Source organism: Anser cygnoides, chromosome 2, assembly GCF_040182565.1.
Source record: "Anser cygnoides isolate HZ-2024a breed goose chromosome 2, Taihu_goose_T2T_genome, whole genome shotgun sequence".
Taxonomy (NCBI): domain Eukaryota; kingdom Metazoa; phylum Chordata; class Aves; order Anseriformes; family Anatidae; genus Anser; species Anser cygnoides.
In genome coordinates this window covers 101039091-101056416 of record NC_089874.1, presented here as the reverse complement: position 1 = coordinate 101056416, position 17326 = coordinate 101039091, and the positions used below count along the sequence as shown (strand labels likewise).

General features: G+C 39.7%; 1 long non-coding RNA gene across 8 annotated transcripts in view; it reads right to left on the bottom strand.

Annotated features, from left to right (window-relative positions):
• The window catches only part of LOC125184730 (uncharacterized), a 60512-nt gene that overhangs the window by 28361 nt on the left and 14825 nt on the right, over positions 1–17326 (bottom strand). For 2 of the 8 annotated variants that reach the window (XR_007169112.2, XR_007169106.2), the window contains exons 2-3: positions 16516–16614; positions 5663–5737 (exon numbers count right to left, since the gene is read on the bottom strand). This is a non-coding gene — a long non-coding RNA (uncharacterized lncRNA). Of the gene's footprint in view, positions 1–4325; positions 5323–5662; positions 5738–16515; positions 16639–17326 lie in introns of those variants that run through there. The other 6 variants (XR_010829577.1, XR_007169107.2, XR_007169108.2 and 3 more) reach the window with 5 other exon arrangements.

The window sequence follows — 17326 nt, the reverse complement described above, 5'->3', positions numbered from 1 at the left end:
GCAAATGAAGGAATAAATTTATCATTGCAGACGTTGCATTAGTTACCGTAGACATGCACCATTTCCAAGATTTCTCGGGGGGTGAGAATACTGAGTATCAGAGCCAGCTTCTCCATTAGGCTTTTAACCGCAATGCTTCCTTGTTTTGTTGATGAGGAGTTAGATTTAGAAGCATAGGGAGGGGAAGCAAGCACACACAAAAAACACCAACTCTCTAGCTAAATTAAACTAAAACCTAGGTGAAGCCTCAGTGGGAAGCCTGCTGCACAAATTGGATCTCCAAATGCAGAAAAAATTAATTATGTGATGCACAGCAATGAAGTAAGCAACACCTTGAAGTTAACCTGGGCAGAGCTATTGATTCAGCAAGAAAAAAAAAAAATCACTTTGCTTCACCCTCTCTGTTGTTCTAATGTTAGTTTGGACTGTTGCCTGACCATTTCCAGATAGCATTTCGTTCATCTGCAGCTGTTCTAAATGTGCACTCTTCCCCAATAGTTCAGACAAAAACTGATCCCATCTGAGTCAATATGTTGGTTTTGTGGGGGAAATACTGTGTGTGCAAAAAAAAAAAGAGCTTGCTGTAAACACAGTAGAACAGACTTTGCCACCAACCTGGAGCTCTGAAGTGGACAACTCTCAAGGCCTCCAGGGCAGCAGATAGAATTGCTCATGCAGTTTTGCCTACCTCTGCTCCAGCAGTGCCAGTAAATCACTAGCAACTGATGGCTGTTCTCTGACCCAAAGAAGTCTCATCTTGCCCCGTCCTACAAAGTTTTCTACCATCTCCACTTCTATGTGCTGTGTAAATGGGAATGCTGTGTAAGAAAGATGATTTGGGTTGTGCACAAGAGTGATGCAGGGAGCACACATTCTACCTGACTGCAGTAGCCTGCCTGAATTTTAGAGAACTATTTTTAGTCTGTTTGGTGGTCTGAGAGAGGGCCTTCTTAACAGCAGTGCCCATTTTGCTGTTCAGAAACCCTGTGAACCCCAAAATTTTGCTGACCAAAAAACTTTCTGTTTCAGATTTTCTCTGCTGATCACAATCAGCCCCTAACCCAGCACAGCTCCATACTGAGAACTGGTGCTGCTAGTGCACACAACACATGCCTCTGCAATCATTGTTGCCTCCTCGTTCAGCCCCAGTCAGCCAATCCTAAAAGATTTGGATCTGGGTAGCTTTAGCCACCCAGGCATCTTTTCAGTTGAATTGTCTTGAATGATAGACCCCTGAGTTACCTGGGAGGAAGCAGAGCCACAGGACTCTCTAATTGAGGGGTTCCTGGTTCCAGACTTTTTATTTCCCTCCTTAGTTTAGCAGAGCCAAGATTTATTGACCTTCAAGTCGTGCTACAAAACCTTGCTGTTGTTCTTGGCTTTTCCTGAGGAGGCTATGGAGGCAGACTGAGGCACTATGGAACTTTCTGCTGGAGTACTTTTTCAGATGCTGAGCTATTAAAGTCTCTGTATTTTATAATGATTGCTGTTGTGTCTGAAGTTTCAGTCGACTGCCTTTATATAAACCAAAAATAATCAATCAATATATTGTTCTTTATGAACAATGATAAAATCCCATTATTTGTTAGTGGCTCATCTTTTTACTTCAGCTTCCACTGTTTTACAGGAACATGAAGAAAATTAAGATACATTTAAAAGAAAAAATTTACCTTTTGCTTATTTGGCAGGCTGTATGTAGAAGGTTCTAATCAACTTTCTCTTTTTGTGTCCTCTACTTTGTAACAATGAAGACAAAGTAAAATTTTCCACTGTCTTAATTAGGAAGAAAACAACTTTGTCGCAGAATGAAAATAAGGCACTCCTCCCCTCCCCACCAGCACTGCAGAGTCCTTTCAGCTGACTCACACAACAGGCCTGGAAGAGCATGATCTCACTTCGCAGAAGGTCTTAACAGCTGACATCTGGCGGATTGAAGTGTGTCAACACTAAGGCATTATTCTTTAGGGTAGGAAAAAATTTACAGTAATGAGGCTGGGATGAGGATAAAAAACCCTAGGTATGGTGATGTATTATTTCACTTCAAGAAGAAAAAAAAATTTAGACTGATTCCGTGAAAAGGTTTCCTAGGAGTAAAGTCTGTTAGACTGTGAAATAGTTTTAGAACAGAGAGTCTGCAGTAAAGGAAAAAGAGAAGTAGTCCAAAAAAACATGAAGCCCATTGAAGGCTTCTGTGGCATTTACTAATTCTAGGCAAAAAGCAAACTGAGATAGATTTGTAAGAGGGGTGAGACTCAGTACTCTAGCTTTCAGATATCTTGGCACCTAATGCAAATGCCAGCTACAGGTCAGGTGTCAGTAGTTGCCTACAGATGGAATTCAAAGAAGCTAGCATTGTCAGCCAAAAAAACTAAGAGAGCTTGAGGGATTTTTGCCCATAAGCAAAAGAAGTGGCATTAAACCTGCTTTTCAAACAGTATTGAAGCTTGGCATTTCTTTCCCCTTGGGATATGCAGCCATGTAACTCTCCTTGGAGCATGGATGTCCAAGAAACAAATAAGAAATCCAAGCTCAAATCATTCCTTTGCAAGAGTGGGGTTTGACTCTCCCACATCCCAGTTGGCTGCTCTAAATATCCTATATTAATTAAGCCATAAGAGTTAGGTATAATTACCTCCATATTATATTTTCTGAGCAGTTTAATGCTTTCAAAGCATGACTACCATATTAAATCCTAGTTGCAGATATAGCATGTTAGTCCGATTGGGCTTAGGCACAGGAAGAGCCCAAAGTGCCTTCACACTATCAAGACAGCTGATTTTGCATACGGTCAATAACAGAAATAGCCAAGAATCTACATAAGAAATCTAAAGATATCTCCAGAACCAGAGAAGAGCTCTGAGTATTAATGTCAGACATAAATATCTAAAGAGACGTTTAGTCACATAGTTTCTCTCCCTCCCAAAGTTACAACGGTAGCAAACAAAATCATAAATCCCTGAAACAGTATTGCTTTCCTGATTTCTACTTTCAACGTCAACATTTGAATTTGGATTATCCATAACAGAGAATTTTCCCTTGATAAAAGGCTCTGTACACCCTTGAGCCATCTCTGACCCTCTGTCCCTCTGAACAGCAAACTCTGTGGCCATGCCAAACACCTTGACAGTAAGCACTGTTTGAGCTTCAGTTTCTTCACCTCAGTAGTTTCTGCTCCAAAGGGGAAGCAAACTACCAGGAACAATGAAACTAGTTTTCCCATCCCTAATGCTATGCTCAGCACAGGACTTTTCTAGAACACAATGCTTCTCAGAATTGGTTTGAGACCTGGAGTGGAAGTGCATTACACGGCATTAAATATGAAGTGGACTACGAAAGCAATAAGCATATGACCAACAAGAAATTTGACTGGTCTTAATATATGATACTACATCTTTATGACTTCAGGTAGCCAGTTCAATTAAATACAGTTAAGTGCTTTAGTGACAAAAAAACAGAAAAGTTAGTCAAAGTTGTCATTGACTTTGATGTCTATTTTTAACACACTCAGTCCCTTGGTGCAACTAGGTTGTTGCAAGTTAATTAATGACTGCTTAAATGTAAAGAGCTTTACATTTCCTTTCATTTAGAAAACACATTACATTTCAAGGGAAAACAGAAAGCTCATCAACCTGAGTTATCCAAAATGATTCAGAGCAAAATGTAGACACTGAGACAAAGCCCACCATTAATATAACAGAACAAGGACGTTCAGTATGACTTTGTTTGGAAAGGGAAGCATACCATTCCCAGTGAATAAAGTTAATCATTTTTCTAGGCCTTTTTTTCTCTCCATGAGTTACCTGTTAAGTCCCAGTTGCTTCAAGTTTGCTTAATGTACCCCTTGGATTCTTCATAAACATATGGCACAAATATTAATGAGTTACTGTTGCCCCAGTGTAATTGGTCATCTAACCAAATGGCTCTGTTTGCATTCCTTGATTGGATTACCTCATTTTCTTTACAGAAATGTCTAAAAATTGATTGGAGCTTGGTTTCTTTCAGGAGGTTTTTTCATTACCAACACCACCTTCGCCCAAACCACCTACCAACTCCTCATCCTTAAAATGATTTCTTAACCCCTATGTTCCTCTGCAACAAGCTCATTCTCTACATCCAGTTAAATTATCAATCTATGGTAATGAGCATGGAGGCTTTAGCCTAAAAGACTTGTGAATTTTATTTGTACTCTTATGAAAAACACATTTTTTCTTTAATAACTTCAGTTGCTCAGCTAAATATTCATAAATAATGGACTAGAAGACATTGTAAATGCCAACAAAACAAGGTGGGATTTTTTGTTGGGTTTTTTTTTGGTTGTTGTTTGGAGGGGGTGTTTGTGATTTTTTGTTGTTGTTTGTGTTATTTTGTATATTCATCCTGCTGGAGGCAAAAGGAAACCCTAGTATCTATAAAGATCTGAACCATACATTCCTCCTAGAGTTAAATGCTAATACTTTTAGATAAACTGAACTTATTTATAATAACACCATCTGCGGGATTCTGATAGTGTTGGGGGGAGAGATTAATTTATCTTGCATTTTAAATAGAGATGGCCGCTGGCATCAAAATCCAGATCTAGCTTTTAGCCACCCAGTTATCAGAGAATTCCACATTCAGGGTACTGCATCCCTCACCAGAATGTTTCCATAATACCAATGGACATGTGCTATGAGGTGATGTAGTGGAAGCACAGAGCAGTCCCTCCTTCTCCCCAAAGCAGGCAGCATGTCCAGATGGATCACAATGCAGAATTCCCCCAGTAATGATAAGATCTAACAGTTAAGACTGGATTTAATTTCTAGGTTTTTAATTAGCACATCACATGGCATAAGCATCTCACCATATTTCTGATCAATTGAGTACGTAGCTTTACTTCTGGAACAAAGGCTTACAGGCCCAGGAAATCTCCACTAAACAGACTATTTAATACATACATACATACATTACCCACCCTAAACCTGTTGCCATGCCCTTTCTTTTGCCTCACTTCATTCAGCATGACTTGTACAGCATTACCAAAGGAGATGCACCTAGGACAGGAGTCCACATGAGCCATTGTGCTGCATTGCCCCTTGCTCAGTATTATACTTCATACGCTACAATTTTTTATTTTTTTTTCCAAAGTATTGGTTCTTGTAAACTTCATAGCTACCACAACAGTAGTTGCTGAAATAAAAGTGGTTGGAAAAGAATGCAAAACAAAGTCCTCTGCAAAAAAAAAAAATCTTCAAACGACACAAAGCAACCTGGGAATTATGTGTTCCATGTGATAATGCAAGAGAGACTGGTTACATGACACCCTTCAAACTTCACAGCAGCAGCCTATAGGGAAAGGAAAGGAACTCTGAGACTTTAGGTTTTGTTTCTAAGTCTTGCTGTCTTTCACATATTTCCTCCTCTACCCACCTGAACAGTGACTGTAGATGGTATATATCTGATTAACGAAATCTAAAATGCAACACAAATACTTGCAGCAGATAAAATTAACATTTGATTCCATCTATAACATTTCATTAATTCCAAGTTGCTCAACCATTTCCTAATGAACATGAAGAAAAGTTTTATTTGCCCTTCCAGAAGAAATAAAATACTGGTTTCCCCCCATGAAAACCAAAATCTGTCTTGTTAAGACAAGTCCCAACAAGAGTCAGTTATCACATACCAACATTTCCTTCCTGTGACCTTTTAACTCATTCATGACATCCCAGCCTGTTTCATTAAAGAAGTCATATTCAACCTGTAAAGGAAGGAAAAAAATGTCATGCTTCAGTAATGAATTACTGCATATGCACAAAGTGATCTAATGAAAGAACATTCATGAACACAAGCTCTGGTATTTACTAACTTCTAAGTGTTTCTGTAAGGTTGTAAACCAATATTCTTTTAATATCAGTTTTTCACTTAGTGCCTATGATTTACAGGTATGATAAAACTGGGCCTACAAGTAAGTTGCATAAAATTCTTTACATTCATCTCTTAGTTGAACATGTGGGTTGCACAGGAAAAATGGCTGCTGTTTTTGCCAGATAGGACACTGTAAACTTATATATAGGATGCATGCTTTGGAAACATATGTAAGCTAATTTATGAACTGGAAGCAATATAATCATGTTAGTGTCACCAGCACAATCAAGGTGAATTTGCTCCCAGTTGCCTGAACTTCACTCAGGTACCTCCCTGCAGCACTCACCACAGACATACTGCACAGCTGCACACACCTTCTGTGGCATGCTACAAGGTGTCTGAGCAGCAAAGCCAGTAAATATATGCAATTCTGTAAAAAAGAGGGATTAAAAGACACTCGAGAAAGGATTCTATACACGTGAGGCGATATCACGTAAGTGTGAGTACTATGTGTGAACTTGATACATGTCAGGCAGCATCATGTAAGGAGTGTGTGTACCTAAGAATTTTCTCTAAATAGCCAAATATATCTGTGTATCCTGGCCACTCCACCCCAGGCTTCCACTCTAGGTCTCCTGAAGGCACAGATTCAGAAACAGATGCACCCCCATTTATTAAAACACCACATTTACAGGGGGGGGAACGGGATTAAATAACAAGAAAACCTTCCCCTCTTAACACAACAGTCTTTAAGAATCACTGCTTTCTAACTCTTAGAAAAGACAAAAGCCTTTCTTAGTTGCAGAGTAAATGAAAAGGATGTTATGGAGAAGGGGAGTTCATGAGGATAGCAAGGACTGGAGGCAGGGAAGAGGAGTGTATTTGTATTCATCACTCTTGGTGTTATGCATTACTGTTGCTTTAGCTTGGTCAAAAATGTCCATGCAAAAGGGTTGGGGGAAGCCTCCTTGTCCCCCCTCCTGCCATGGAGCCTGGCGTGAGGAAGGATGTGCAGGAGGAACCTGGCAAGAGGCCTCCGCGTGCCAGGTTTTGACTATGTGAGCCCAGGGAGAAATCCACAGGCGGCTACGGGGAGGTGAGAAATCACTCCTGACAACACATTTTACCTGGCAGTCCGACATTGTTTATCAGCATAATAAAAAGTGCCAATATTTACCACCTGTCTAAAATATGCAGTAATAATAAACACAGTTACAGGGCATATTATGGTCAATGATGAGATATTAATTTATACCCTTGGAAGGATGGGAGGAAGGCGAAGGCTACAGTGCCTTACAGGGGGGTGAAGCTTGCTGTAGATGAGGCCAAGGCCTTTCCCTCTCTGATGAGAACAAATGGAAAATTGCATTTATATATATATTTTTTGTATTTGTTTGTTTGTTTGCTTTTTTGTTTTGTTTTAAAATAATATCCCTGTTTATATGATCAAGTTACAGAAAACAAAATGCCAGGATATTACCTTTCAGCTCCTGTGTCAACGCCTAATATCTGCATAACAGCATGTGTTGATTTTGTACAGAATTAAAGATAAATTAACTGGTGTGTCGGGGCAGCAGGGGCTCCCTACAGGGTCCATCAGTGAAGGGCCTGGCAACCCATCCCCATTCCACCACCCCACCAGGATCGGAGCAGCTGGGGACACCAGAGCAGCCCCAGTCCCAGGCACTGGGCACCCCCCTGGGGAAGGAGAGAGGCCAAGGCCAAGCCTGGAGGCAGACCCGAAGCTAGGCCTGGCAGGGCAGGGCCCATCAGACAGGGCAGGGCTGTGGGTAACTGGAGGCCAGCTCTGCTGGGGCCTTGCTGGGGCCCCAGGGCTGACATGGCGGCCTGGGCCATGTGGGAGGCACAGGGACCAGGCAGGGACAGGCAGAGCCGGCAGTGCCTCAGGGCCATGGTAGCCAAAATAAATATCAACATGCAGCGCTGTCTCATCAGCCTCTATGTCCTTCACTGAGTTTTTTCCCTTTTCCCCCTCCTAGCTCTGAACAAGAGCTTGTTTAGGATGCTTTCTTCTTCTCTCTTTTGGCTGTTTTTCCCCTGAGGAAGGTGAGAAGCCATCCAGTGGCCACCGCTGCTGCCAGCACCATCCTCACAGAGAAGGAGGAGAAGCCGCAGGACGTGCACAGCTCTGTCACTACCACTCATAACCCAATTAAATTCAGCTACCTCTAGTGCAAATTTGGAACTGTGGGCTCACTGCCAAGTAGCAATATATAAATTCTCTGCGCACAAAAGCATTTTTACCTACAAAAGCCAGGGAGTCACCTTCCATTCACGAATAAGAGACTTGTGAGCACCTCTGCACAACAGAAGCTGCAGGTGGTTGTTACAAAAGATGTGTTTTAATAGACTTGCTCTATTTTTTAATTTGGTGATGCAATGCATTGCTTTCAGAAGAATATCTTCCAGGGCTGTTTTTCACAGTTTTGTTCTGCAGTTTATACAGAAAATTGCGATGGTCAATTAGGCCACCCATGTTGAACATAACCTTGCAAACATCACTGATTATCTGCATAATACAGAGAACTTATGTTGTATTTTGCCTTTGGGTTAACATCAGCTGTAAAAACACTGTCATTTGAAAAGGCCAGACTGTACATAGAGTGGTAAGGGCTGGCACCGAGTCACTCAACAACTGCATGTTTTTCTACATTATGGTACTGGTTAAGAATATAGTTGGCTGGGAATTTTTCAACAAAAGGCTTATTCTTGGCCATGAAATTTCAATTAGCTCAAGCTTGATTTAATGTCATGGCCATCAATGGGGTTCACTAGTTTCCCAAAAATGACACAGCACAAGAGCATATCATAGGAAATAACCATACACTTAACTATAGTGAAAGAGGTGGACAGCTTCTTACCATGCCTGTGGTCTTCTACAGACAGCTCTCTGCCTATAACTTCAGACCTATGATGAAAGGTGGAGGTAGCCCTATATTTTAAGACACCCTTAAGTACAGCAGCAACTGAGCATTCCTCACTGCCGTGCCTATGAGTGCAACCATCTAGGATAAGACTGGGGTTTCACTTGCCTTGCTGTGCAGCATATCTGGGAGAGGAATGTGGATGGAGAAGCACACCTTCCCCTGACTTGCTGCCCTCCTGCTGCAACGCAAAAACAGGGTCCAAGTGCTCATGTGTGGGAAAGAGGAAAAAAACAACAAAAGGAAAAGGTCCTGCTGTGTGAAGAGCAGACCTCTTTGGGCCACCTGCAGGATGAGCACATGGGGCTGCTACAGCATCTAAAGAAGTAGGGGTGCACAAAGAGCTGGCACAAGCTCTTTTCCACATACACCCAGGGATGCACAGATTGGCGGTCAGCCATGCTATAGCAAATACAAAGTCACGTGTAGATTTTAGCAGAGCAAACAACTCTTAGTAACTATGTTAAATAGAACTTATATTCCAATATCTGTGGCCAGAGAAAAATCTTCTAATTAGCACTGTAGAACACAACAGAAAGTCAGTCCCAGGAGAGAGAAACCCTAGGATGTTCTTGTTTAAATGTAACCCCCAGTTTTGCTGATGGTCATGTAGAAAGACTGGGAGTTTTCTGTTTGCCTTCGGCTTTTGGACTAGAAGTACTTTTACTGCAAGTAACACTAGAGAGCAAAGATGCAGGAAAACAATTATTATTATTTGGGGAAGTAATTAGACCTATGCATCACTTGCCTGCACATTTGTTCCATATTTCCATAGCATAATATGTGGAGTCATCCCTACAAATGAAATAAAGAAGACAGTCTCCCAACTTCAGGAGTCTGAGGGCAAGTCAATTCTAGAAATCCCACGTGGAAATTTTCATGGTCTGCCACATGAAGTCAAACACAGGATTTATTTCTCCCTCCTTCTCCCCCTCCTTTAGTTGTATCAAGAGTTATTTAGAATTGGTCTAGTTGTCTACCAAACATCTATGCTCTTTCTCTCACACAGACATACACACATGCACCCCCACACTGCCGCACTGGTGTGTGCATACACATCTCCAGCTGTGTCCTGGAGGTTCCTGGGAGCCTGAAGGGAATGCTCATGAAACATGACTTTCACAGATTCTCAGTCCATCTGGAACACTAGGGCAGCATATGGTGGGGCAGCACAGTAACTGTTTGTGGACATGTCAGACTATTTTTATCTTGTGTATTACCTGATTAAGGTAAGAGAAGATGTGCTGATTTAAGCTCTTTCTCCCACATTAACCCTCTCCAATTTTATTTTTCAATTTAAAAAGAGAAGACATTTTAGCCAGCCCTGGAGGGATAGTATTCCCCGAAAGGTACAAGAATGTTCACATAAACATGCCATTGCTGATACAATTATACCAGCTTAGCATAGACAGAGATTAAAAATAAAAAAAAAAAATTAAAAAAAAAGGTGTGCAAGAGAAGGATGTTTTTTAATATAAATTGTAGGGTTATCCCTGGGGCTGGAGAAAAAGGTACAGTTAAAAAAAAAAAAAAGGATTAGGAAATAATAACTAAAGCTGCATGCTTTATTACTTCAGGTAAAAATATCTTATGAATAATATAATCATTGTCTCTGGTTATTGGGTATGAAAAAGATAAGTGTAATCAGTGTACTGTAATACAGGAACATTAACACTTTCACATTGACTGGATACAGACTTAGAAATGAGTTAAGAATCACTGGGTCATCTAAGTGGAGGATTATTCTACACACAGGCCCCTAGGTCAATTTAAATTATTTAATTTATCTCAGTGACCGCAGGGGCCTAACCATCCCTGTGCCTGCATTTTTATCTTGCAGTCCTGTTAGAATAGGTTTAATTCTAAGGGATCAGAAAAGCTAGGCTAACAAGACAGTGCACCAAAATGCAGGCACTGGCTCTTGTAGGGTTAATAATAGAACCACAAAGAGAAATGACTCAAATTATACCAAGGACATTTTATTACCCAGCAGCCTTAATCAGTATTTTTTTTTTTTTACACATTATTATACCAAGGGTCCTTTCAGTGCTCATTGGCTTGTTACAAGCATTAAAAGAGGGGACGATGCATTGCAATTAATTCCATGCCTTACTCTGAGTCTCACTGATTTCTTTGAGTAGAGTTGGGACGAAGCAGACAGATGCAGCGTACCCTACTGCTGAAAGCTGTCCAAAAATTACCAAGAAGGAAGATGAAGTAAGTTTACCACCGCACTACATTGTCACTCATTACTTTCACAGACCATTGCAGTCATTTGACCATGGGACATATTCAGTGCCAAGGCATGCAAGGTTTTCATAACCCACCATCCAGCCCCACTGCATGTGAACGCTAGTCTGATTTCAATAAAGGGTCAGCGTATCTGATATTCCCACTGATATGTTTTGGAGCTATGAAAATTTAAAACTTTGGCTCTTGCACCTCTAGTGAAATATTGTAAAATAATTGCTATTTGGTAGCGCTTCTCTAGAAGTTTCAACTATAGTGGCTTTCAAGCAGAGAAAGAAAGAAGAGAGTGCAGTAGGGCCAAATGTAAGATGCAAAAGCACTGACAAAACGAATCAGGGAATAGTTACTGGCTAAAGTCTGTAATGAATTATTGACAAATATACTCATGCTTCAATTTGAATTTAAATTAAATCAGTTACACAACCAGCTCATCTTGACCCCACAGATAGGAAAGATTAAAAGCTCACTTTAAAATAAAGTACAACCCTCTTTAAGAAACCAAATCAATGACACCTGTGGGCTGACACAAGACACAACCAGGCTGTGAAATTCCCAAAGGCCATGTGCTCTTATTTTCCAGGAAGTTAGGAAATTCATATTATCCATTTACTCATACTCAACAATAGATCAACATGATTAAACTTCTCATTGGTTTCACTTTTGAAATGGAGGGAAAATTGTGGTAGATATTAAGATACTTCCCCTCACGTGGTGCTCTTTGCACAACGATATGGTAGGATGTTATCATGTCTCTGTGATCCCTTCAGCTGTGAAAAGCCTCAGCTAAAGTAATCGCAGTTCTTGACCAAGAATATTTTTTTTTTAAATGAGAAAATACCTGCATTGAACATATCCCTAGAATGATATTTAAGGATATTTAACAGAAAGCTGACAGCTACCAGTGCTCATTTTGTGAAGGATTATGCCACCAGTTTTGTCTTTCAGTAACAGCTGACCAAAAACCATCCAAAGCAATGTTAAACACTGTGGAAGTTTTCCTACCAGGAATAAATCAAAAGTTGACATACATTGTTTTGCAGATTCAACGGGGAAACTATGCCCAGTGAGGCAAGTTAGTTCTGTAAGGTTTTGTTTCTTCTCTATCCAACTTTTTCATTTTTTTCAGTTCACTTTAAATTATAGGCATAAAAAAATCCCAGAGAAAGAAAATTTACCTGAAACAATCAACTTTTACCTATTAACTGCCTGCAAATCTGCAATAGCTCAAGGTTGTCTGTTGAGTGAATCTCAGTCTTGACATACTCAAAACAAATTCAAAGAAGATATCCTCTTGGGAAGCTTAATTTTATGCCAAAACTGGATGCAAAGAAAGAGTTACATCTGCTTGGTTGTTTTTGTTTGTTTGTTTTCCAAAGGGCAAACAGAAAACAGACAACTCTGCAGTGCCAATGAAATTCTGATCTGGATAAAGCTTCTGCAGCTTTAAGTCATGGCAAGGTTTCAAATTTGTTACAAATATTAAAAAATGCAACAAAATCACAGACATGGTGTAGGTTAGCAGAAGATTTTTTTTTTTTTTTTTTTTTAATTAACCACTGAGAGGTCAGTCTTGACAGTATTCCCAGAGCTGGTACTTTCCACTCTGACTGATTAGCCTAGGTTACTTTCAGTGGTTTCATACAGCATACTCTTTTTAACATGGCAACCTTTTCCACCAATGTCAAAAAAAAAGGGTTCTAGTCTCCATGTAGAAACCTGTTTACATGCAGATTTAAGCAGTCTATATACAGTGTTTCAGAGGAAACTCAAGGTGGAAATTGTTGAATCTCTGTATACATTACAACATGAACCTGAAATAATAGTCATTCAATACAAGTTAGTCGGAGCTATTTATTTACTGCTTATTTTTTCCTTTAATTGGAAATTCACAGCATCAATTTTAAAAGTAAAAACATTCTTTAACAGATTACCTTTTAGAACATGTTTAAACTTAAAAAAAGGTCCTACAAGATACTATGCTTCAGTCAGCCAGGTAGAAGAAAACAAACAGATACTTTAGAGTTGATAGGCACCAGAAAAATTCAGAGAAATCTGGAAGTCTTGAAACAAAATCCTATAGATCAGCGGCAGAGCATTTTAGTTGAAAAACATTAGGGCACCTATTGAAAATGATTCTGAAAGCATTTGTAGGTCAAATATTCCTCTATTGTTACTCCAAGGTGCTCAAGAGAAGCAAATTGTTTTATTTGCTAACTTTTTTTTGTATTGGCCAACAGGCCTAGAAGTCCACAAGTGTAAAACTGCTTCTTCCAAAACATTACAGAAAATTGTTGATTATTACCCCACTGCAGCAATGCTCCTTGCCTCAATCAGTATTTTCTTTTTATTGAGGCAATGCTTTGTTTTCCTTCACTGAATAAGCAGCACACAACCAACCTCTCCAGCAAGACTTCAACTTTACTCCTCTTATCCCTCAAATTAATGGTGGAAAGTGAAGTTTGTAAAGACACTAGAGCTCATAACATTAGAAACTCTTGCCTGTGTTTGCAGTTCCCCATATGCACAGCCTCATTTGCTGCTCAAACTCAGTAGTTCTAACAGTTACCTATGCAGATCTTACTCTAGAGTTTGAAATTCCCCACCTACAATATATATAGTTAGTCTTAATAAATAAATGACTTGGACCATGCATTATATATCATTCAAATCCATGAGGACACAAATTATGTATAATACATTGGCTGTGTAATTTATTTATTAAGCAAAACGTGAATTTTCCATGCTTGTGTTTTGAGGCACAGTTTGTCACACACAGCTAAATGATGTATTCTTATTAGTCCCACTCAATTACCAAGTCATCCCTCTGTGCACTGTATATTTGTTAATGATAGTGCCACAACGCTGCATCTACAATACCTGTGATTTTAGTGATTCATAACCACTCACTAAAACTGTGAAAATGATAAATTGACTGCTGTTGATTAAATGCCGCCAACAGTATGTTTCGTATGTGTTTGTCGCAGTTAGAAGTTAAAGAAACAGCATTGCTCCAATCATTTAAATATCTAATTAAGCAGAGCCCTGGCTAGATAGAAAGAGCTTGTTGGAATGAAATATCATTAAAAATAAAAAAAATAAAAAAGTATAGCCGTGATTTTTGCATGTGTGTACATAAAGACTTTTCATCACAACCCTGCTGATCATAAATATGTCATGAACAAAACAAGACCAAAAGGTAAAAATTAAAAAGGATGAAAAACTTAGAACGGCGTGGAGTCCTCCCAGACTTACTGCAAAGCTGCACATGGTTGATTTGATGGCCTTAGCTTGTATCTGAGATTAGCGTGAGACAACAGTGAACTCCAGTAACATATAAGGCAGTCCTTGATGACAGCCCTTAAGACTGGGGCAAATAGAGTGGAGAGGAGATGATGTGGGTGTGGGGAGAAAGCTATATTCCAGTAAAGCAAGCAACACCTCTCAGCCTCCCACTGTAGGAAAAAAAAAAAAAAAAAATGTTTGCACATTTCTAGCAAAGGAATGGCAGATGAAGGGGAAAGCATCTCTTTTAAACTTAGATTAATTATCTTTACTGCTTTGCTTAATGCTTTTTCTTTTCCCCCCTTTAGATTAATCCTGTGTAGAGTCCTCAAGCTAATACTGGAAGCACAGTGGAACGAGACCAAGAAAAGTGGATGTTTCTGTGCCAACAATTTGACTCCTATCTGAGGATGCTGGAGTAGAGAGTACTAAAAATAAAGACTTGCCAACTTATGGTCATCTTATTAAGATGAATTGGAAGTGGTTTTTTTTTGTTTGTTTGTTTTTTCCTCTCCCTCATTTTGAATTTGGAGCTAAGCATATAGATGCCAGAGTACAGTAGAAGGTTTCTGCCTGTTTTTTTTTTTTTTTTTTCTCTTAACCATTCTTCACACAAGCAAAGCTTCCAGATTTCTGTACGTAGATAGGGACTTTCATTTCAAATCATTCTGCACTATCTGTGCCCAGAAAACTGAGGAGTTGCACATGAGCTGATGCAGGTATGTGATATGCAGGTATGTTGCAGGGACAGCACTACTGAACAGGAGAAGCAGAGAAGGGGGAAAGTCTGACAAAGAGTCTATGTCTTGTGTAGTCCATTGTAGGTTTTTTTATTTCGAACACACAGACTATGTCATGTCTAAAAATATTTCCCATTTAAAAGCTGCAAAGAACACATATATGCCATTTATCACACCTAAAGGGTGGAGGTTTGAGCCAATTCTGCTTAAATTTTAATTTATGTCCACAAGGACAGTAAATACTTCAGATGTGGTGCTTACATCACAAAATTACCTCCTGCAGCAGAGTCTTACCAATATAGCATGTATGGTCTTTTTCATTTTGTATGCAAATGGTCTTCTCTCTCTACAGAAAATGTGTCCCCAGCATTGCACGTGCCTTCCTGCTCCTGTATCTCTGGACTCCCAGTCAGGGTTTTATAGAAGCCAGTAAATTAGGAGGAAAGGAAAGATATTTGCCTTTCCTAAGAACAGCTTCCTACAAAGGGAGTAAATACTAATTATGATAAAGAAAGCTCCAAGCTGTGCAACACTGACATGGAGAAAATAGTCTTCAAGGTGGGCAGCACTATGGTTAAAGTGGCATGCCTAAGTTAACAAAGAAAATAAGGGCCACAATTGTAGATTACTCTGTGTCTCTCTGAAATTTAGACTAATGCCTTATTTCCAGATCAACAAATCATCCAATCCTCTTGTCAGTTAATGAGTCTCTTAAAGATACTTTGCCCTTAAAACATTTTTCATCTGTAGAACTGAAAGTGCCTATTCCTCTTTACACTGTAAACTTACACACCACATTATTCAGACCACACAGACTAGAATATTAAGTGTTGCTCTAGTACAGAAATCTTGAGCTTTCCCCTCAAGTCCAGCAAGTAGTAGTATTGGATAAATCATTTACCTGAACCATCTCATTTCTGACTTAGAATCTCCATGCAAAGTCCATCCTTACACATCCATTAGTAGGAGTGTTTACCGAAAGACAGCAGAGTAGAATTTGTTGCTCCCTGCTAAATTTCAGACAGCAGCAAAGAAGTTGCAACAACGTAAACTATCTAGAAAGTGCAGCAAAACAGCAAGGCCTTCACTTGCATGCAACTGTGCAGTCACACCTGCCTAAACCAAGCAGTTCTACAGCTGGCTGTGGGTCAGAAGGACCAGTCTGGGTTTTAAGTTTATCATTTAGCTACATGCAGAAGTGCAGCACTGTGCTTAGCACTGGTTAATTCACCCCATCATGAAAAAGGAGCCTCTGACACAGTCTATTGCTTTTTTAGAAAAGACTCTGTGGGTGAGACTTGGGTCTATCTCAGTAAATATTTTAAATAAATAAATAAATAAAAAGATTTAAATAAATAAATAGAAGAATGGAGTAGAAGGAAAGAAAGAAAAGAATCCTTCTTAATCCATGCCAGAATGGTCAGAGGATTTTCTCAGTACAGTGTTTCTACTACTACCTCCTCCATCTGAAGCTCTGAGCAACTTGGAAAATCTTCATAAATAATTTCTTCGGCAGAACTCAATTCCTTCAGTGCTCCAGAAGATAAGTCATCCTTGAAGACAAATATACAAAGTACCTGTAAGGAGATGGCAAACCACTAGAGACCTTCCAAAGCCCTTGGAAAAAGCCTTCTCATGTCAAAAGAGCAAATAACACAACCAAGTTCAACAGAACAACTCAAGAACATGAGCTTATAACCACCAGAGTCCCACTATTAGCTTATTCAGTGACCTGCCTCAAATACAGGAGAAATTTGACAAAAAGCACAGAGAGAGAAAGAAAAGGCAAGTAAGCATCCAACCAGAAAGAAAACATATCTGGGCTACATCAAGCTGGGGAGAACACGGGCAGCTATTCATGCACACTTGTGTGTGCGTACACATCAGCCGGTTGTGTATGGAGAAGACAGGCAGAAAAGAAAGCCTCAGGGTGCTGGAGAAACTGCTGCTAGGATTAGTTTGTTCTTCCAAGTGAGCTGTGTGCAAGGTAGCACTTTGAAGCACATCACCTAGCTGTACGGCAGCAGAAACTTTGAAGCAAGTACAGGAAGAAAAGGCAAGATTTTTCTACAGGTCAGAGACCAGAGAGATCAGGAATTAATGTCTTTTCATTGTTTTTTCCACGCTTAGCACAACCAGACCCCAAATATAAACTCTGAGTCTTGCAACAATACAAATAGTAAGCCTATTATGCACCAATGGAGAAGGGACCTGGAATCATGGATGTATGTCTAAAATGGGAAGAAAAGAGTGTCTGTCACCAAA